General features: G+C 38.9%; 1 protein-coding gene across 1 annotated transcript in view; it reads right to left on the reverse strand.

Annotated features, from left to right (window-relative positions):
• Positions 1 to 22,297, reverse strand: part of PRKD1 (protein kinase D1) — a 344,329-nt gene that overhangs the window by 195,931 nt on the left and 126,101 nt on the right. The gene's annotated exons all lie outside the window — the stretch shown is intronic.

The raw sequence follows: 22,297 nt of genomic DNA on the forward strand, positions 1-22,297 counted from the left end.
CTTGGGATATGTCTTTTTTCTGCTTCTCTTTTATACCCACAACTTACTTCCTTTTTCTCTCCACCCCAGGGAAAGACATCATAATGTGTTTCATGGGTATCTTTAGTTTGTATGTATATGCATATATTTTGATTTGCAAAAAGTGTTATGCAAAGTAATCATTTTCTTTTTTGCTTTTGAGATGTATCTATGTTGCCATACGCACATCAAATTCAGTTTCTACTTGCTGCATAATGTTCCTTGATGACCACTATAATCTACTTATCCACTTTTCTAGTGATGACACCCATATTTCTACCAACTCGCTTTCTCCACAAACAATGCTGCAATGGATATCCTGATACAGGCCTCCTCATATACCAGTGCAAAAAGATTTGGGGGGACATATGTACCCAAAAATGCTGAGTTACAATATTTGTATAGTTTAATTTCACTAATAGTGCCAGATTGCTCTCTAGGATGGTTGTACGGTCACACATTTTCACCAGCAGTGCCTGAGGCTTCCTAACTATACAAATCCTCAACAACACCTGGCATTATCCAACTTTAATGTTTTTTCACTTTAACAGGTGAAAGATGACATTTCGTAATTTGTTTAATTTGAATTTATCTAATTACAAAATAATTTGAGGTTGCGAGCATTAGGAGTTTCTTCCTCTATAAATTAGCTGTTCATATTCTTTGCCTATTTTTCTATTGGTGCTGCTTTCTTTCTCTAGCTGATTTTTTGAAACTCCTTGTATTCTATATATTGGTCCCTTGTTGGGTTTTAGATATTCCAAATATCTTCACCCGTTTAGCTACATGCTTATTAATGTTGTCCATGGTATCCTTTGATGAGCAGAAATCCTACAACTGATTATATAAAATTCATCAGTTTTTCATTTTATGACTTTGCTTTTTGAAATTTTGAAGAAGATGGCCTTCTTCCCTCTCTCCATTACAAGACAGTCTCCTAAATTTTCTTCAATTCAATTTACAATTTTACCTTTCATACTTAGGTCTTTCACCTATTTGGAAGAGGTACATCTTTGTATATGGTATTAAGAAGGCATGAGGTTTCCTTTTTTTCATACTGCTGAACCAATTTTCCCAACATCATCTACTAATCAATCCATCTGTTCCCTATTGATTTGTGGTGCAATGCTTTGTCATATATAAGATTTGTCCATATATACCAGTTTATTTCTGTGCTCTTCATTCAGTCTCTTCAGACTATCTGTCTATTCTTGTACCGATAAAACTTTCTAAAAATTCCTATGACTTTGTATTATATCTTAATATGTGATGGCCAAATTTCTCTGCTTTGCTCTTCTTAAGGTTAATTCAGTTGTTTCCGGAATTCTATTCTCCATAAACATTTTAAATCAAATTAGTATTTTTTAATCCAATTGAAATTGAGATCAAGGTTAATTTAGGCAGATTTGACATGTTTATAATATCAAATTATATCATCCCAAGAGTATGGACTATCTCTTTTTATACACAACACCTATTATGCTTTCTATTTTAACATTCCCCATGGAAGTCTTGTATAAACTCAGTTGTTAATTCTTAGGTATTTAACACTTTGTATTGCTCTTTTTCTATTGTAATTTCTAGTTTATTATTCCCGGTATAGAGCAATAGTACTGATTTACGAAAGTTGATCTTGCATACAGGACCTTGGTTAACTCTTTTAATAAATCTAATAGTTTGCCTGTTAATTCTTTGGGTTTTTTCTTTTAAGATAGATGGTCATCTCATCTGCAAATAATGAGTCTTATCTCTCTCATTCCAATCCCCTTCCACTTTTTTTTTGTTAAGTGTCGTCCTTTACCTGTTAACTTTTTCATCTTCCAAAATATGTACTAAATTTTTCCATGAAATATAATAATTTCTGTAGTGTTTTGTACATAAAATTTTTCAAATTAAGAATATACCCTTCTAATCCTTTATTCCCAAGATACATTTTTCATAAAGAGGTATTGAACCTTATTCAAATGCTCTCTTGGGATTGATAAACATGATCATTTGATTTTATTTCTCCTTTGATCTAATAGTATGTTGAACTACTCTGACATATTTTTAAGTATCAAATATCAAGCTTTACTTGATCATGACACATTATTTATAATATACCATAGGATCTGCTTAGCTGAAGTTTTACTTTGTGTGGATCATGGTATCTATAGTCATATGAGAAACAGGCCTATAGTAATCTTTTCTTTATTGTGTTCATTGGGCTTTAGAGTTAAGATTATACTAGCCTCATTAAATGAGCTGGACAGCTTTTTCTCATTTTCAATTTTCTGGAGCAACTCTCAAGAATAGGAATTAGAGTTCTTTAAAAGTTGGGTGCAATTAACTTATAAAGCCATCCGATCCTGGGTTATGTGTTTATAATAGTTAACTGATTAATTCCAATCCCTTACTGCATCTTGTGCCAATTTGAGCATTTTATATCTTTTTAGAAATGGGCTCATTTCATCTAGAAGTGACCCTTCTCCAGCTCTAGAGTCAGGCCATATATTTTAACCCTACCAATCAGCAAATCAGTTAACTTTGCCATAATGAGTGGTCTAGGGATTAGCTGTATTACCTTAATTGGCCCAGACAGAAAACCCAGAACTTTTTTGTGAAGAATGATGAACAAAGCTCTTCATTGCCTGGCTTAGTAGCATAAGAATACGAGGTATGGAATCATAAAGGGAGAGGCTGGATTTTAGAGGCTCACTGTGTAGTTGGACCCAAATCTGAGCCAACAAAGCCAAGAGATAAGCCCTTGTGAGACTGAATCCTGGTCAGCATAGTTTGGTGTGCCAAGAGTTCCTCAAGAAGATGTTTTGCAACTAGTTTCTGACTTTTGTAATCACACGATTCCTAAAAATTTGGTCTTAATACCTTGGCCTGTAAACTTGGATCCTCCTTGGTTCTTGGTGGAGTACTGACCTCCTGCCCATGAAAATGTTGCCTGAGGGAAACTGTTGACTCCGCGGACTTTGCCTTGATATCCTGAGCCCCCAGTTTCTGCTTGCTCTCGGGTGTGCGGAACGGAGCTCTCTGAAGCAGTAGCCTTGATCTCACTTTCAGAACTTAGCTATCTTTTGACTCTGAACAACCAAGCTTTCTCTTTAGCTCTCCACCCAATCACCACAGCCCCACACTGCCCAGGTCACGATGTCAGAGATTTGCAGATAAAATAGAGATTTACCAATTTTCACACACATTTATCACTCAGTTTCCTTAGGTAGTCCCCAATTGTGACTTTACAGTTTCATAAACCTAATGAGAAAGAAGGAAAACATATATTTATATATAGTCATATCTATATCTATAGTGGTTATACATATTTATTTCTTCCTCTAGTAAGTTCTGGCACTCTCAATACTTCCATTGAGTTTCCAGAACATATGATATCATTTCAAAGACATATGACAGAGAAACAATGTTTAGATTTCTAAAAGTGACACAAACGGAATTTTAACTGTAACAAACTGTTGTACCAAGCTATGTTTAAAAACTTTACATTTAGAAACAATGACACATGCTGCCAAAGTCTGCTTGAAGTGTTCTTTCTCTGTTATGTGTATAAAGGCTTTCTATGTTCTTAAATCAAAATTTACTCAGTAATAAAGGTATATCCAAGATTTTGATGATTTGGGGGGGAAGTAGGATTTGAAAATATGCACATGGTAGTTCATCTCTTACCAAACAAGCTTTCAAGAATAAAAGCAACATACAACAAACAAACTACAACCCTCAAATACTAATAGCATAGACAGTTCTTTGGAATATTACTTTAAATAAAGCAAGATAAAACTTCCACCAAAACCGTCCAGTGTTTGTCCTTTATTCTGTCCTTGATGGAAATAGGATCAGTGTGGATACTGAATACTCATTTCAGGAACTACACCATTGGTTCCTCCTTCATTGCAGACTGAAGTCTCTACCACATAATCAGAAAATCTGAGGTCCTGCAAACAAAGCTCTGCGAGCCTGTGCAGCAGCAAAACCACAGCAGTAGCCCCAGACTTAGGAGATGAGGTATTTCAGAAACTACCTGAGAGGCTCAGGACTCATCATCAGGGACTACCCTTTGAGTTAGCTGTTCATGAATTTTATGAAAAGGGCAGAGTAGCTAGCAACCAATTTCAGTGCCTCTTTTAACTTGAATGCTCTCTGGTAGAACAGATTATTTGACTTTGAAGTCCCTTTGTCTTAGTCTATTCAGGTTGGGTGGTTTAAAAACAATACAAATTTATTTCACACAATTCTAAGGGCTGGAAGTTTGAAATCAGGGTGCCAGCATGATCAGGGGAGGTGATGGCCCTCTTCTAGGTCATAGACTTCTCACATTTTCCCCACATGATGGAAAAGGCTAGGGATCTCTGTGAGGCCTCTTCTATAAGAGCACTAATCCCACTCACGAGGGCTCCCCCCTTATGCCTTAAGCAAAGGCCCCACACCTCCCAATACCATCACATTGGGCATTAGGATTTCAGCATATGAGTTTTGGAGGGACACAAACATTCAGACCAGTAGCACCTTTATCACATATAAACTTCATGTTTTTAATTTTAGATTTGTCTAAGTAGTTAAAAGACTAAAAATAATTATAACTCAGTTTAAAACTATATAAAAATAATAATAATTATAAGACGGGCTAAATGAATCTATTGTACATGAGTCTTAATAAAGATCATCAGAGCTAACATGTCATATTGCTAGTAAACTGCAACAGCTCCATACCCTGAACGACTGAATAACTGAGGTCTGTTTGCTGTTTCACCATTCTTAGGTTCTAACACAGTACCTGGGCATCACATTAAACCCTAAGGATTCTGGGATGAAAGATACTTCCTGCTTTCAAGAAGCTCACAGTCTAATCAGAGAGCTGGAGAACCAAGCAGTAATGTACACAATGATAAAGCTAAATGCAGGATGGAGGGTACCTGGCCCACCTGAAAGCTACATGGCAGAAGTGTCATCTCAGCTGAGTTTCGAAGTATGAGGCGTCACTGGGCAGAGAGGAGCATGTGCAAATACACAGCACTCCTTGAGAATGACTAATGGCTGAATACGGCTGTAAGAAATCCTACTTCAGGAAAATGGCAGGAAAGGTAGGCAGGGAAAAGTCCTTGATTTTTTTTTTAAGTCCTTAATTGTTACAAGAACTTTTTGTTTTATTATGGGTGCAAAAAAGTTTGATTGATTTTTTTCAATAGAAATGTGTGTGATCATAGATGAGGCATTCCACGGACTGGAGTAAAGGGAATGAGAGCGGGAGTGGCTGAGATCCAAACGGGAAATACTGAGAGCCATCCAAGGGCAGAGCAGCGAGGACACAGTGAAGGGAAGCAGCTCTGATCGGGAGGGTGTAGCGGGTACAGGGAAATGGCAGGGACATTTTTCACATCTGAGTGCTGACCCACCAGATAGTTCATGTTGATAGTCTCCAAAATTGGGAATACCGGAGGAAGAGCAGAGTTAGGGGAGAAGATGAAGCACTGCTCTTGGGAGTACAAAATGCCAGGATGCAAGCTTTGCTTCCTGGGTGTGCCTCTCTTTCTGATTGCACTGCTCAGAAGCTAGTAATTTTCTGCCAAAATTATAGTTTCCTATGGGGTAAATAAAAATCTCTTCTTACCAAGAGAGGGGGATAAAAGCATGGAAAGGAGAAAGAGAATAAAGAAGATACTTCAATGAGCAGAATGAACATATGGAAGAAGAAGAGGGAAGTGATATCCACAGAAAGTGGAAAGAGAATAATTAGCATCAGCGCGAGTGAACCAAACCTTTGCAGCTGTGCAGATCTGACTTCAAGGTGGTTACAGTGAGGCCAGCAAAACACTAAAGTAAAACTTCCAGAGAGGGCTGGCAGTTCAGCAGGAGGTCATAGACCTCAGATACCTTTTGTTAACAAAAGCCTGTTCTCTCTCTGAGGGAGCCAAGGCAAGAAAGGGTCCGCAGGACTTACTGATCTCCTTTTTTCCAAGATGTGGATAGCTAGCAAATATATAACTGGAGAAGTTTAACTGCCATATCAGGACTTATATTTGCAAAGAGACAATTCCTCAATTGAGCTTTAGAGCACAGGAGGTCAATTCCATCAAATTATTTTTCTTTTTTGACCAATATTTTAAAACTGGGAGGTTTCACATCATTTCTGATTTCTTTTCAAAAGTTAGAAATCTGGCCACATGACATTCAAAGTTGGGACTGAGAGAAGCCTCCCTCTTCAGATAAAGAACTTGCTAATTTTGGAACCTCAATCTATCACTCTCAAGAAAAGAATCGTCCTGTCACACAATCATTTCCCATACTGTAACCATATTCATTTGATATTAGCACATTCACTTCCAGTAGAAAAAAATTTTTAAATACAAGAGTTCCTATACCTATAAACTCTCAACTTATAAACTTTCATATATGAGAATAAAGCTGCACTCCAGAGCAAAAGCATCTCAACATTTTACAGATGGTGTTCATTAATATTATGTGGTATTTTGGTCTTCACCACCACAGGGTTCTCTAGTATAAGGAGACTGTTGTAACTGTGCTGGGTTTTCTGGGCTCCATGATTGTAGTTACCACACAATATTGAGATTAGGTACAAAGGCAATGAGTGTGGAAGATGCTAGTGAGATGATTCCACACTATCAGGAAGCAAACAGAAGAAGAGAAAAAAATGAAAAAAAAGAGTAGTTATTGGGACTCTGCAAGGGCACAGGGAATTCACCTGAAAGAGCATGTGAATCACCTGGTGTGTGAAAAGCACAGGGCCCTTATAACGAACCCTACTTAGTTTAAAAATAGCTATCTTTCTATTATTATGAAGCAAGCTCAAGCATTAAACAGGTCACATTGCTAAAATGTGTTAAGCATCTTCACACTTCAGGTAACTTTAAACACTGGCCTAACACTAATTTAAAAATATAGACATTCCAGAAGCCACGACAGACTAGGAAGCAACTGCATTCCTAGCCCTCTGAATTTTGGCAGCAGTTTGAAGGTCGCGCAATTTAGTGATACTCAGAATAAGCACAAAAGGGAGGGCTTCTATTAAAATGTACAACATTGTACTTTGATGCAAGAAATATGAGAGCCCACCAAGCACATAGGAAACATAAGGGCCATAGGCACAGCAGCAGAAGTTGGTACTGTCTGCAGTCAGGCACCAACCTCATGTAGGTGAAAAGCTGCTACATCGTGGCAAAATTCACTAAGTGAAAACTCTTAAAGAGGCACTCATGCAGAAAAGTTTTGTACGTATATTTTCTTTATGACTAAGACACTGCATATTAGTCGTGGGCAAAATATTTTGTTTATAAAAATTAATTTCAACTTTTTCAAATTCAGGTTTATGGTCAAAAGTTAAAATAATCTGGCCAATCAGACCCCTGACTAAACACATGGAAACGCTTTAGAAATGCAGACCTCCCCAATGTTATTCAATAAGAGACCATTGTGTCCAGTTAATGGGCAAGAACCATTGTTTACTATTTTCATATGATGGCAGTTTTCAATAGCTCTCTTATTTTCCTTTTAATAGGCAGCATTCCATTCAGCCAACCAAAAATTCCCTCTTTCCTCATGTTGGAGAAATTGTTCTGTGCTCTAGTTTGCAGAGTCGCTGAGTTGCCAATAAGAGACTACACAGAGCTCACTCCTGCCTGCAACAGTGGTGCATTAGAACAGCTTCTGGATTTCAAATTCACTATAAAGTGCCACTTAGGTCTCACCATCTGGAATTTTCTCACCTTTAGCCAACACCAAACATGTTAGTTAACATGCATATTAGTGAATTATTTCTTGATTACTACCTTGTAGCTCCATTCTACCAGCCTTATGATGCAGTCATTCCACTTTGTTCTTCAGTCTTTCTAGATCCTTTGTAACACATATATCTACCCTAATAATAGGTAGCTTGTATTTATATTAGCTACATAGTAAAAGTTTATCCCAACAAAGCTCGTACAGAATTGGTGGTCCTAGGCATAACTTTGTTGGCTAGATTTCCTAATGTTTCACTTTTAATTAGCATTTTAACCCCTTATTTTAAGTAACAGGTATTGAAATATTTCTAACATGGAAAACATGCTTCCTTCCCTCCAAAGGATATTTTGTCAAACAAAACTTAAATTTTGAACATTAGCTTGAAGTCATCATAATAAACATCAGTAATTACTGGAAGCAACACAATGGAGCATCAAAATCAAAAGTCCTGGGCTCGGGACTTCCCTGGTGGCACAGTGGTTAAAAAACCGCCTGCCAATGCAGGGGACACGGGTTTGATCCCTGGTCCAGGAAGATCCCACATGCTGCGGAGCAACTAAGCCCGTGTGCCACAACTACTGAGCCTGTGCTCTAGAGCCTGTGAGCCACAACTACTGAGCCCACGTGCCACAACTACTGAAGCCCACCCACCTAGAGCCCATGCTCTGCGACAAGAGAAGCCACCGCAACGAGAAGCCCGTGCACTGCAAAGAGGAGCCCCCACCCGCTGCAACTAGAGAAAGCCCAAGCTCGCCGCAACTAGAGAAAGCCCGAGGGCAGCAACGAAAACCCAACGCAGCCATAAACAAACAAGCAAATAAATAAATAAATAAATTTTAAATAAATAAAGTCCTTGGCTCATTGTTCGAATTCATCAGGTTACTTGGGATTGTCTGATCCTTGGCCTGTTTATGCACAAAATGGCACTAAGAACACATTTATTTCTCTTATGGTTGTCAGGATGACTGAGTTAGATAATTAAGAGCACTCAAAAAACACAAGTCCATGGGCTTCCCTGGTGGCGCAGTGGTTGGGAGTCCGCCTGCCGATGCAGGGGACACGGGTTCGTGCCCTGGTCTGGGGGGGATCCCGTGTGCCGCAGAGCGGCTGGGCCCGTGAGCCATGGCCGCTGAGCCTGCGCGTCCGGAGCCTGTGCTCCGCAGCGGGAGAGGCCACAACAGTGAGAGGCCTGCGTACTGCAAAAAAAAAAAAAAAAAAAAAAAAAAACAAGTCCACATCATTCCTCTAGAAGGCTGGAGTGCTCTCAGAATCTGCTGAGACAGGTGAAACTTCTGCCTCTAGTCTCACAGCTCCAGACCACGGCACATTCAGAGTTTTCATGCTTGATTTGATCGTTATTGTCTATTTGCCTGTGCTACAGGCTGATGCTATCACTGCCATCATTATGTTAGCCAGTGGTCTATCAAGTAAAAAGGGGGTACAGGATACAACAAATAAAAGGAACCTTCCCATATAAAACAGAAAAGAGTTCTCCTCTTTCCCCCTGTAAGCAGAGAAATGCGTTCCCCTAAGTAAAGAGCTTCTTGAAGGGAAATGGAGGAAGAAGAGGTGCTACAAACTGATTTACACCAACTGGGCCTATCACAACTGTCTAGTCCTTTAGATAAACACATGTGTATCCTGGGATAATCAGCAAAACCTGTTTGCAATGAAAATAGTCTTAGATGGAACTTGGCTGCCAGTTCAAATAAGCACTAGCAAACAGGCATAAACACCACCATGCTACCTGTTGCTGTAGACTCTTGAACTCCCCTCTTAACTTTTTAGGCACTCCAACCACCGCTCTGCGTGAAAGATTCACCATTCCCAGAGGATCAGCTAACCTTCTAGTCAAATAAGGAGGCAGAATGCTCCTGAGTGGACTCATTGGAATTCTCAGTTCAGGGGCTTTATTCTGCGGGTGTTAGCTGTTCCACTCGCAAGATTCTTACACACCCTTCATGCAAAGGATGGAGGTACCTATATAACTCCTAACGAACCACACTCATCTCACTATCAGAGAATTACTTCTAACACCCATTAATTAATTAATTTTGTGGTTCTTATTTATAGAGCAATATTTGAAGTGTTTTTAGTGACCACTTTAGATGGCAGACTCTCCCTAAGGTTCCTCTTGTATAACCAACCATGTCTACATGGAAAGCAAACTTGAGCACACACATATATTACTGACTGTACTGAAGTATTTCAGAAGTAAATTATGATTAGTAACAGGAAGAATGGAGCTGCTTGATTATTGTTAAATCAGTGTCCTGGTGGCAGAAGGATCATAGAACAAAAGGCAGAAGTTTCAAAGCCAGGAAATGTAGCTCTTGTAGCCTTGGGTGGTGCTCCAGAAGCTTCCACAGATGTTCAAGGTACTGATGATTTGGTTTGTACCTCATAGGAGAAACCATAGAAAAAACAATGGACTGCGAACCAAGTACCTAAAACCCCGCTTTACCCTGTTATTCTTCCTGCTGAAGAATATGTACAGAGTAGAGAACTGACTGCAACAGCTCCTGCTCTAGTTAGGATAAATTGTCTGTTGGATTTTGGCTCACAGTGGATCCCCAAGCAATCCAGGCAGCCTAAATTACCCCTCCCCTCCTATAAATTGTTGATTTTAATCTGCTTGAATTGTATAAATTAGGATAGCCTGCATTGTTTCTTTGTAGGTAGGTAACAGATTGACTGATTTTGTTTCACAATGATACTTCAATCATTTTACAGAACAGAATCACCCAGGAAGACTTTCAAGATTAGACCTGTCTTATGCCACAGACATGAATTGCTGTGGTGGGACCCAAGCATGTGTATTTTGGAGGTTAAAAAAGAAGTCGCTATTTGGTTCAGATGTACACCCTTGATAGAGAACCACTAAAGAGGTGCCAGTTTGCAGTAATGATGAACTAGGTTTTCAAACCAATCTCCCTCCACTGGCAAAAAAAAATGCTGGGTAGTTTTTTTTCATTTAATAAATCACTTCAAAAGCATCAAAGAGTTAACAAGATAATAAGGAATTATCAGATCAACACCGAAAGAAAAACAAGAACCCAGAGAGATAAGCTAGCATGGGACAACACCTTTCTTTGAGTGCAAATTTCACAATTCCTACAGATCTGAATTTTCTCTTAACGGGCTCACTAGTAGGTGTTTGAAACCAAAATCCCAAGTTGACACAGGGTGGGGAATCTAATAGGAGATCACTCTGGCAGAAGCAGATATAGATTCCTTTTGGAATCCCAACTTAAAATCAGGGCACAGGTGAAAGAGAATGGATTTGCAGCCCTGATTGGCATTATGAGGGTCATCCAAAGAAACTCAAGCCCTGAACTTAGTTGGTGCTAGACTCAAAGTGCCTCCAGGTGCCTGGTAGGAGCAAATACAGATTCCCTCTGGGAGAAGGTATCTTCATTCCAGTACACAAGTAAATGTGACTATATTCAAATAAAATACTTCTGTTCATCAAAAGACATCATAAAGAAAGAGAAAAGACAAGCCACCTAATGGGAGAAAAAATTGTATTAGTATATACAGACTAATATATATTGATATAGATATAGATATTATATATAATATATATATTATATATATATTAGTCTATATATAGACTAATGTATAGACATTAGTCTATATTCTAATGTCTAGAATATAGATAGTCCTATATAAGATTTATATAGATACTTCACAAAAGAGGAAATCCAAATGGTGAATAAATACATGAAAAGGTGCTCAACCTCATTAATAATCAGGAAAATGTAAAATAAAACCACAATTAAAGACACTACACACCCTCCTGATTGCTTGGTTCTGAAGCCGAGGAATGGGACATGTTTTGGAGAATTGAGAGACAGTAACTCTCATACCCTTCTGATAGGAATATAAATTGGGGGGGAAAAAACCACTTTGGAAAGCATTTGGCTTTTTCTAGTAAAACTGAAGAAACACACGTGCTATAGAAATTCCACTCCAAGGTATACATCCTACAGAAACTCATGCACAGGGAACATCAAGAGTCACACACAATAATGTTCTTAGCAGCATTGTTCTTAATAGCCCAAACTGGAAACAACCCAAAAGTCCACCAACAGTAGAATGGATAAATAAAATGTGGTATACACAATAGAGTATTATACAGCAATGAGAATAAGTAAACTGCAATTATACACAATAACATAAATCATTACAGTAAATGAAAAAGAGCAAGCCACTAAAATTCCTATAGTATGATTACACTTACATAAAAGTCAAAATCAGGTAAGATCAGATAATACTGTTTAGATATGCACACATCGTGGTAAAATTCTAAAGAAAAAGGAAAAGAGGGCCTCCCTGGTGGCGCAGTGGTTGGGAGTCCGCCTGCCGATGCAGGGGATACGGGTTCGTGCCCCGGTCTGGGGGGATCCCATATGCCGCGGAGCGGCTGGGCCCGTGGGCCGTGGCCGCTGGGCCTGCGCGTCCGGAGCCTGTGCTCCGCAACGGGAGAGGCCACAACAGTGAGAGGCCCGCATACCGCAAAAAAAAAAAAAAAAAAAAAGGAAAAGAATGGGGGAGCTGGAGAGGTTATAAGTGGGGTGGGACACACAGGAGAGCAGGCAATGTTCTTTTCCTTGAGCTGGTGATGACTGCATGATTTGTGTTTATGGTAATTATTTAACCATAATTTCAGCTTCACGGACTCTCCTGGTCACATGTTATGTTTCATAATGAAAGCAATATTTAAAAAGAAGAGGAACAAGAAGTAATAGGAAGAGGGAAGAAGAGAAGGAAGAAGGGGCTTCCCTGGTGGCGCAGTGGTTGGGAGTCTGCCTGCCGATGAAGGGGACACGGGTTCGTGCCCCGGTCCGGGAAGATCCCACATGCCGCGGAGCGGCTGGGCCCGTGAGCCATGGCCGCTGAGCCCGTGCGTCCGGAGCCTGTGCTCTGCAACATCACAAAAAAAAAAAAAAAAAAAAAAAAAAAAAGAAGGAAGAAGGAGGTGAAAGTAGAGGTAGAGGTGGAGGTGAAAGAGGTGGACGTAGGAGCAGAGCTTAATACTGACTTAAATCCCAAGTTCCATAAGACCAGTGAGCATATCTCTTCCTTTGAGCGCACAGTGTCAGATCAGTTCTTACCACACAGTGCCTTTCTGTAAACCCTCTCTGCTGCCCCCTGTTCACTGTGGTCTTAATGCAGTTGTTGTCCTGACTTTTGGTTCTCTTTGATAGCTTTCTCAGTCAGCCAAAAACTGTGACACAATACATCCTGGAATGAGTATTCAAGGAGCGGGGGAAGGGGGCAGGATGACACTTGTTCAATATAATTTCAGCCTCATTTAATCTTGTGGATATCATTCTTACAGGTATGATAAATACCTCTACTATGGCTTTGTTTTTATGGTTATTGTCCATGAATCTCACCAATGCTGAGCATTCCTGACAGTATGATCATCAATGCCATGTTCTCCAGATATGAGAGCAAGTATGTGACTTTTCTCGCCTCAACCTCAGCAGGAGTAGGAGTGACTGCCTGTAATTTATATAGGTATACTCTCCCAGACTTTTAAAAATACCTTTAAAAATGCAGTTGGAAGAAATGTGGTTGCTGAACATAACTCATGGCTTCTAACAGATTTTGAGATAACATTTCAGGGGCCAAACAATGTGATTCTTTTAAATGATGAACTTTAGTTCAGAATTTAAGATTATAGATATTTGGGGATAAAGGAAGAAAACAAAACAAAAACACATTTGTTAAATATTTGTTCAACATACTGCATATTCTTTGGGGACACTTTGGTATATCACTCAGTGCACTGGACTTAAAAATTAACTAATCATTCCCTGACTGTCTTGAGGAAGAAATTCTACTTAAGGTTAGGAATCTGTTTCTTCTCCCAAATGAAATCATGTTTTACTTAAAACGTACTCTCCGAAAAGGAATGGTTTGTATTTCATGTCATGTTTAAGTTTTTAAAAGTTACTTGTAGTTAATCTTATATTATTCCTAATAACAGTGCCCAACCCTTACCCCTAAGTCCTGATTTTCATGTTATCACTCTCCTGAATCTTTTCTGCCCCGAAACAGAAAACTTGCCCAAATTTCCTGTTTCTCTTGAGCAACATATTCAGTTTGTTCAGCTCCGAGAAAACAGTCTCTCCAAACCCAGGCAATAATGCTACCTAATTCATCTCTGTTGAATGCTTATCCAGCTTGAAAACCTTCAGCAGTAGTGAACCCAAACTCCAATGGGACAGATCCATAATCTGAGTAGTAGTAAGGATATTCTAACTATTTCTTGTAGGCAGTACCAGCTGGCCCTTGTACTTTTTTTTTTTTTTTTTTGGGGTACGCGGGCCTCTCACTGTTGTGGCCTCTCCCGTTGCGGAGCACAGGCTCCGGACACGCAGGCTCAGCGGCCATGGCTCACGGGCCCAGCCGCTCCACAGTATGTGGGATCTTCCCAGACCAGGGCACGAACCCATGTCCCCTGCATCAGCAGGCGGACTCTCAACCACTGCACCACCAGGGAAGCCCCCTTGTACATTTTTGAGCCAGATAAAATATCTCCAATCTCTCAACCTCATGTAGGTCTTGTAGGCCTACATATATATACACACACACACACATATATATACATATGTGTGTGTGTGTGTATATATATATATATATAGAGAGAGAGAGAGAGAGAGAGAGAGGGAGAGAGGATTCTATTTTCTTATTTCCAGGTTAAACATCTTCCATTTCTTCAGCTGTTTTTCTTTTTTTTTTTTTTTTTTGCGGTATGCGGGCCTCTCACTGTTGTGGCCTCTCCCGTTGCGGAGCACAGGCTCCGGATGCGCAGGCCCAGCGGCCATGGCTCACGGGCCCAGCCGCTCCGCGGCATATGGGATCCTCCCAGACCGGGGCACGAACCCGTATCCCCTGCATCGGCAGGCGGACTCTCAACCACTGCGCCACCAGGGAGGCCCTCTTCAGCTGTTTTTCAAAGAGTATGGTTTCAAGATCCATTACTGGACTCAACTCAATTTTGTCAATGTTCTTTCCAAAATAAAGTGCTCAAACTCAACATGGTACTTTGTGCTTACACCACGATACTATTAATGCAGCCTGGAATAAACCCTGTTTGTGTTAGCACTATTACACTGTTATGTGAAAATCAGCAAACCTTCAGAATCTCACTCTCTCCTTCTCTCTCTCTCTCTCTCTCTCTCTCTCTCTCTCACACACACACACACACACACAAATTATATTTTGTATAAGTGATCAATTTCAATAAAGTTATGTTTACTTTTATACTTACATATAATAAATATCACCCTATTAATTATAAACCAACTTTTGAGTTGCTTGAAATATTTATCTTTTATTCTTTTAACCAAGAGGTAAATTAGTTAGCATTCGATGAGTACTTACTCTCTGTAACACAGAAAATTGTTATTTTCAAGATAAGGAAATAGAGGTACAAAACCTCAAAAGTAACTTGCCTTGGAATCAGTGTTCATACCTCATCTGACTCCTAAGTCTGCGCTCTACCTCCCTGCCCTTTACTACTCATCCCACGACTTTAGATAAACACAGAATTGACAAGTAGGCCTTCTAGTCTTTACCCAAGTCACTGATAACCTCTGAATGGGGCAAAACCAGGGAAGGAACCTTGCAACACACTAGAAACCTCCCATACGAAGACACACTGACCCATTCAACAACAGTCCTCGATGGATTAACGTCAAAACTAAGAACTAAGTTAACCATTTCCAGGAAGTCCATACTTCTCCATCTACTTCCTAAGACTATCAAAAGAAATTCTGTAAGAACAATCCAGACTCACCACATACACAAAATTCCCTGTACCCCCCATCAAATAACTGTCTGAAAAGAGATATCAAGTGTTGAAAGATAAAGATATTTAAGTAAAAATCCATTGAAACAGGGCAATGACAAGCAAGAAGTGGTTAGATCTCCACCGACAGGAGCTAGGGGCAAGATTATTACAAGGAAGACCCAGAACAAACTTACTTGATTGACTATAAGCTGTTGCCTTATTTGGGAAAGCCTTGTTGGCTGTTTTTGATTGGTTGTCCTTAGGTTTTGATTTCTTAACCTTGAGGTATTACAGGCTTAGGTTTGGGTATGCTTACATAGGCTACTAAGGCACTAGAACTGCCTCAGTCTAATGGACCCCTTTTCTAATTAATTTAACACAAATCTAAGATTTCCTCTTAGATTCTGGAAGCTGTACCATCTCCTATTAATCACTGCTACTTTTCTAAGTGCTCACAGTTTCATAACCTGTTTTGAAATTTTCCTAAAATTTGAGATTAAAATAACTAATTGGTAATTTATCAATATAAATTCTTCTATTACCCCTTCTGGAAAATTATCTTTAATCTTTTAGAACTCTTCAATTCCTTGAATCTGTAAAGATGACTTAGTGATTTTCCAAGATCCCTAAGTGGTAAATCTGGACTCAAGACAAAACTTCTTCATTATCTAAGGGTTCATTCACTGTTTCCACGTCTTTTAAGGCATCAAATTCCTGTTCGCTAGCTTTGTTCTGCCTCTAGAATTTGAAGCTCTTTCTCCTTGATTTAAAAAAAAAATCCAAGTAAAACAATTATTAAGTACCTCTACTTTCTTGTTATCATCTAGGAACACCATACAACAGTCTTCAAACAGTCTACCTCTTCCATGATCTCACTATGAAACTAGTTTCAAATGCCTTCTCTTTTGGCAGGATGTTGTATATTTTAGGTTATGCTGTATATTTTAGATTATGCTATGCCTCAAACTTTCTGAAACCAGTTTTAAAAGATACTCTCCCTCTGTTATAACCATCCTTGGTTACATACATCTCAGGGCCAACATGATATGCACTGTCCTGAATCTGGGAGACCAAGTCACTTGTAATCCCTGACCTGTACATTTCCTTCTGCCTCCCCACACCCCAAAATGCTGAACCTGGGCCCAATGTTAGCTGATAAGAAGGAAACTAAAAGCATTACAGTAACTTGTACAAATACCAGGAAATAACAGAAGCATCAACAGATAAGAGTTTGGGGGGGGGCGGGGAGACAGAAATGCAGGTCACAGGAGCTCCACACATCACCAGAGGGAGAAAACCAAAGCACCACAGGTCTATCATGCAGGGACACACCCAGAGAGAGACTCTATATGGCACTCTTTTCTCTCCTATTTTTTTTTTGCGGTATGTGGGCCTCTCACTGTTGTGGCCTCTCCCGTTGTGGAGCACAGGCTCCGGATGCGCAGGCTCAGCGGCCATGGCACACGGGCCTAGCCGCTCCGCGGCATGTGGGATCTTCCCGGACTGGGGCACGAACCCGTGTCCCCTGCATCGGCAGGCGGACTCTCAACCACTGCGCCACCAGGGAAGCCCTCTCCTATTTTTTTAATATGGAATATCTAAGTTCCCCAAGAATTTATGTAAAAGTTTCTTGAGGAAGAGTCCATGCCAATATTTTCCTTTATGTGGAAAAAAGCAGCAGTTTCCTATCTCAACCCCCAACCCACTGGTATATTAAGGAAACTAACAAAGAAACAATATACTATATACACATACATACATATACATGTATAGGAAAATAGTGATATAGATTGTTATACAAGGAAATTTATCTATATGAATATAAACAAAAATTCATATTAATATATTATTAAATACTATATGTATTATAGAAAATAACTCTCAATAAATGATATATATTATGTATTATGTTACATGTTATAAATCATATTTCATACATTATAGCTTACATATTATATATTTCATATTGATTTATGTGTTTGAGTATACATTTTTCTTCTATTATCATCTGAAATGTTCCTGACACCTACCTTAACACCAATCCTGTCTCTACTGACATTTCACAATTGCCCACAAGTTGCAAAGCTCTGCCTAAGATAGAATGTTATGTGATTATGCACATTAGATCAACAAACAAATTAAAGTATACTTCCATGCCTTCAAAGATTGCAGAATTTAGTTTCTCAGAAATCTTAGCTTCTTTCCCCTTTTCTGCAAATACAGTGCCCATTTCTCTTTGTTAGCCCTTGCATGTTCATCTCCACAGTTTTCAGCTCTCTACGTTTCCTTAGGAAGTACAACTGATAACAAGAATTTTCTTCATAAGATTTTAGTCTAGAGAAATCTTAGTGACTGCATTCTTTATCTTCACTTGATAGTGTCTCCTTGTTTTGGCTCATTTCTTGTTTTAGCATATTCAATATTTTTTGGTGCTCAGTGCCTTAAGATTTCTTAAATGTTAAAATGTACTTTATAAAATCTTAAGTTTTTTTAGGACTGCTTAAAATAGTTTTACAATAAGGGTTGGAAAACCAATGAAGATACTTTTTGCTAAATCCTTCTATCAACCCTTTCAGATAATCCTTTCAGAAATAATTAACTTTAAAAAAGAGAGAACCCTTTGAGTTGTAAAGACAACCCAAGAGAGTTATATTATATAGGTATATACAGTGCATTTCTAGGTGACACATAAATCATCATCAGATCTATTTTTCTGATGAGCAGTTACACTCATCACAGCCATTTGTGCTGTTTGTTACTTCCTTTTAAAAATATAAATATATACAGTTATATAATTCAATCACATTTGATGTTATTTCTATAGAGAGAAACATAACAACTTACTCAAAGTTTTCATTAGTTTTGACCATTGCTTGTTAAAATTGATTTTTCCTATTTTGAGAGAACTAAATTGATAAGGGACCACAAGCTAGACATGAGACTATGAGACGGACCCACATAACCAGGAAATTATTCCAAAATGACTAATTCAGGACTATATGTTTAATGAAAACCAATCATTATGACCAGTGAGCCACTATGGCCCCAACCCCCAGGACCTCATATTTCAAGCCAGAAAGACACAAACTAATACACATTCATAAGAAACAGCAGAGCACTGAAGTGTTAAGTTTTATGTACCATAAATACTAGATCAGGGAAAGGAAGGATCAGTTGGCTAGAGTATATGGAAAACGCTTCCTAGAAAAGGTGAAATATGAACAGTCCTATGAACAGTCCTAAAAAATGCGATGTGAATAAGCTCATGGTCACAAAACCAAAAACCTTCTCTATTTGCACTGGAAGTAGGATTGAGCATGAAAACGACAAAGGAAGGGTAGTTAGTGTGGCATGTGCTGGAGAGAATGGGCTGTGTACGACCAGAGAGAATGGACATTGTGGAAGGGCAGCTGGAATAAGGTCACGATGAGCCTTAAGTGTTTGGCTAGAGTTGGAATTTTTTTTAAGTTCACTGTTTATATTGTATATTCAGGGATTTGAGTTTACAGGAACACTTCTATAACATAATCATAGAACACACTCTTACTAAATAACTTGACAGAGGAAAAAAGAGCAGTCAGCATATTCTCTCTGAAAAGCATTGAAACAGAGACAATTGTATCATTTGTGAATATTCTTGGAAAATGCACTGAGGTATCTCATATATATGAAATATATCTACTATGCATTCTTTATGCCCTTATATTCCTTGAATACCTAAAAACATTTTCTTTTGTAAGACATTGTATCGTAATGCTCAGTTCCACTGAAGACCGAAAAACTACTCGCTTTGAGAAGGTTCTGGACAATGGAGAAGAGAAGTCATCAAAGAAACTCTAAAGTACCAGTGAACATTTCTGACCACTGTCGATGCTTCTCTGTGTCTTAGTGAAGTATTCTGCCTTCAAGAGCGCTTGCACTAATATGTTCTGATCTGATTCACAAATGAATTTTGGGTCATTTGCTTTATCTTAAAGACTATTTTACTTTTGTGATTTCTCCTAAGTTTTGAGTGTTACTAACAACAACAGAAAAGTCCTGAGGCAAAATATAAAATTTGATTTTATATTAGGTAAATTATACATTTTCAGTGAATTATAACTATGAATCTTTCCTTTGAACAATTTTAATATTTAAATTATCTTCTGCTGTATTCGGTTTGGGAACTCTTCACTGTTTATTTAATAGTAAGGATGAAAACTGGTTAGAAGCATCATCTAAGTATATTGCACCTAGAAATACATATCATAAAAGTCATATTTGCTAATGATGTATGCTTGGCTGAGAGAGCATCTTATGACAGAAAGAAAGATGGGGCTCCCCTGGTGGCGCAGTGGTTGAGAGTCCGCCTGCCGATGCAGAGGACACGGGTTCATGCCCAGGTCCGGGAAGATCCCACATGCCGCGGAGCAGCTGGGCCTGTGAGCCATGGCCGCTGAGCCTGCGCGTCCGGAGCCTGTGCTCCGCAACGGGAGAGGCCACAACAGTGAGAGGCCCGTGTACCACAAAAAAAAAAAAAAAAGAAAGATGTATAGTATGGATACAGTCTAATTATTATTTACTTTGCCAGTTGTAATGTAACAGAAGATTTGTAATTTATTCAACAACATGCTGATCATATGCTATAAATACCACTAGGTTTTTACTTCTGATTTTTGAACAAAAAAGCTGATGCCTCTCAGTGATGAAGATATTCATCAACTGACTGAGTTTAACAATCCCTGGAACTAGCCAGTCACAGGGGATTTTTCTGATTTAACCTATTTATAACATCCCAATTTCCCAATCTCTATTCTTGTTTTCAATGTCATAGCTCATATTTCTGTTCAGTTGTTTCACTTGTTTAAAACTAAAATTATCCCCAGACTAAACATCTTTATACAGAACTTGGAATCACTGTATCACAGGGTCTTTACTGCAATTTTATAAAAGTTATGTTATGATGATATTTTATTCATTCACTCACTCAACAAATAGTATTAAACTTTAAGTATGTACAAGGCGCTGTAAACAAGACATATCTAGTTCCACATTCTAGAGGGGATAAAGATATTAATCAACTAATTACATAATCCATTATATGACTGCAGTGGTCACAAGTGTTAAAGAGCTGTACAGGATGCTATGAGACCATATAAAATAAAGTTCTGACTTACTTTGGGAAGAAGGATGGGAGAAAAGGCTTTCAGGGAAGTCTTCTCTGAGGGTTACTGTGAAAATTAAATGCGTGAAAAGCATATGGCCTGGGGCCCAGAACATAGCAGCCACTCAGTGAAGTGATGGTGATAATGATGATGATATGACACAATTAAAATCATTCAGCTCAATATCTTCCTAGTCCTCCAGACCAGGCATGTTTAGAATATATTATGAATAGAACCAGATGTGCTAAGAACAACTGTATGTTGTCTATTGCTTCAGGAATAACAACAAAGGGCCTTAGAGTTTGTAGCTGTCCATTTCATTATCTTTACCATTACTTTATCATAGACTCTGCTCATCAGAGCCTTAACAGGGTGTGCCTCCCTGGAATATTTCTAGCTCTCCTCTTCTAAATATGTTATTTGAGATCCAAATGAGAGTTGCCATGCTACTCAGGAAAAAGAAGAGCTAGGGATGAGGTCAGGCAGCTCCAATCATATTAGGCCCCTCATTCCTCCGGTTTGCATGAAGCCACTGAGAAACTTAGCATCCTTGACCTGTTCAGTTCTGCCCTTCTGTATCTCTCCACATTCCTCAGTCATGTAGCTCCTCTTCCAACTGGGCCATTTCAGTGAGATCGGCCTCAGCCCCAGGACCTGCCAGTATAAGCATGCACATGTGTGGACAACCAGATGACTAAAACAGGGTGACAGTGTCTTCAATGAACGCACACACAGAAATAAATAGGAGCCAGTGTATACAACAATCCTTAAATATACACAGCAATCTTCTCACTGGAAGGGAAACTAGTGTTTAACCATTTTCTTCCTTGTAGTAGAAGTGAAACTGGTTTTCCCCCACCTCATCATTTTATCATTTCAGTTTAATGTCATGCATTGTGAAAACTGCCATTTCCTAGGCAACATAGTAGGTGCTTTCATATATATTACCTTTTAAAATTTTTTAACAGCTTAACTAAGGTGTAATTGATGTAATAAACTATACTTATTGAAAATGCACAATTTGATAAGTTTTGACATATGAATACATCACCGAAATCACCACCAAAATCAAGATAACGAATATATGCTTTATCCCAAAGGAACTGCTATAGACTTAATGTTTGTGTCACCCTCCAGCCCTAATCCCCAATGTGATGGTATGAGATAAGAACTATGGGATGTAATTAGGCTATAAGGATGAAGTCCTCATGAATGGGGTTAGTGACCTTATAAGAAGAGACATAAAAGAGATGATCTCACCCCACCATGTGAGGACACAGCAAGAAAGTACTGTGTGCAAGCCACAACCTGACCATGCTGGTACCATAATCTCAAACTTCCCAGCCTCCCAAACTGTGAGAAATAAATTTCTATTGTTTAAGCCACTCAATCTATCATATTGTGCTACAGAAGCCCAGACAAACTAAGATAGGAACATATGCATCACGTCTCATGCTTCTTTGCAATCCCCCCCTTGGTTCCTCCCCACCCTCTGATTCCAGGCAACCACTGATCTACAATTTGGCACTACAGATTAGACTGCATGCTTTCTGAGGTTTTCTATAAATAGAATCATTTGTTACATACT

This window comes from Mesoplodon mirus (genome assembly GCF_964341445.2).
Source record: "Mesoplodon mirus genome assembly, chromosome: 4".
Taxonomy (NCBI): domain Eukaryota; kingdom Metazoa; phylum Chordata; class Mammalia; order Artiodactyla; family Ziphiidae; genus Mesoplodon; species Mesoplodon mirus.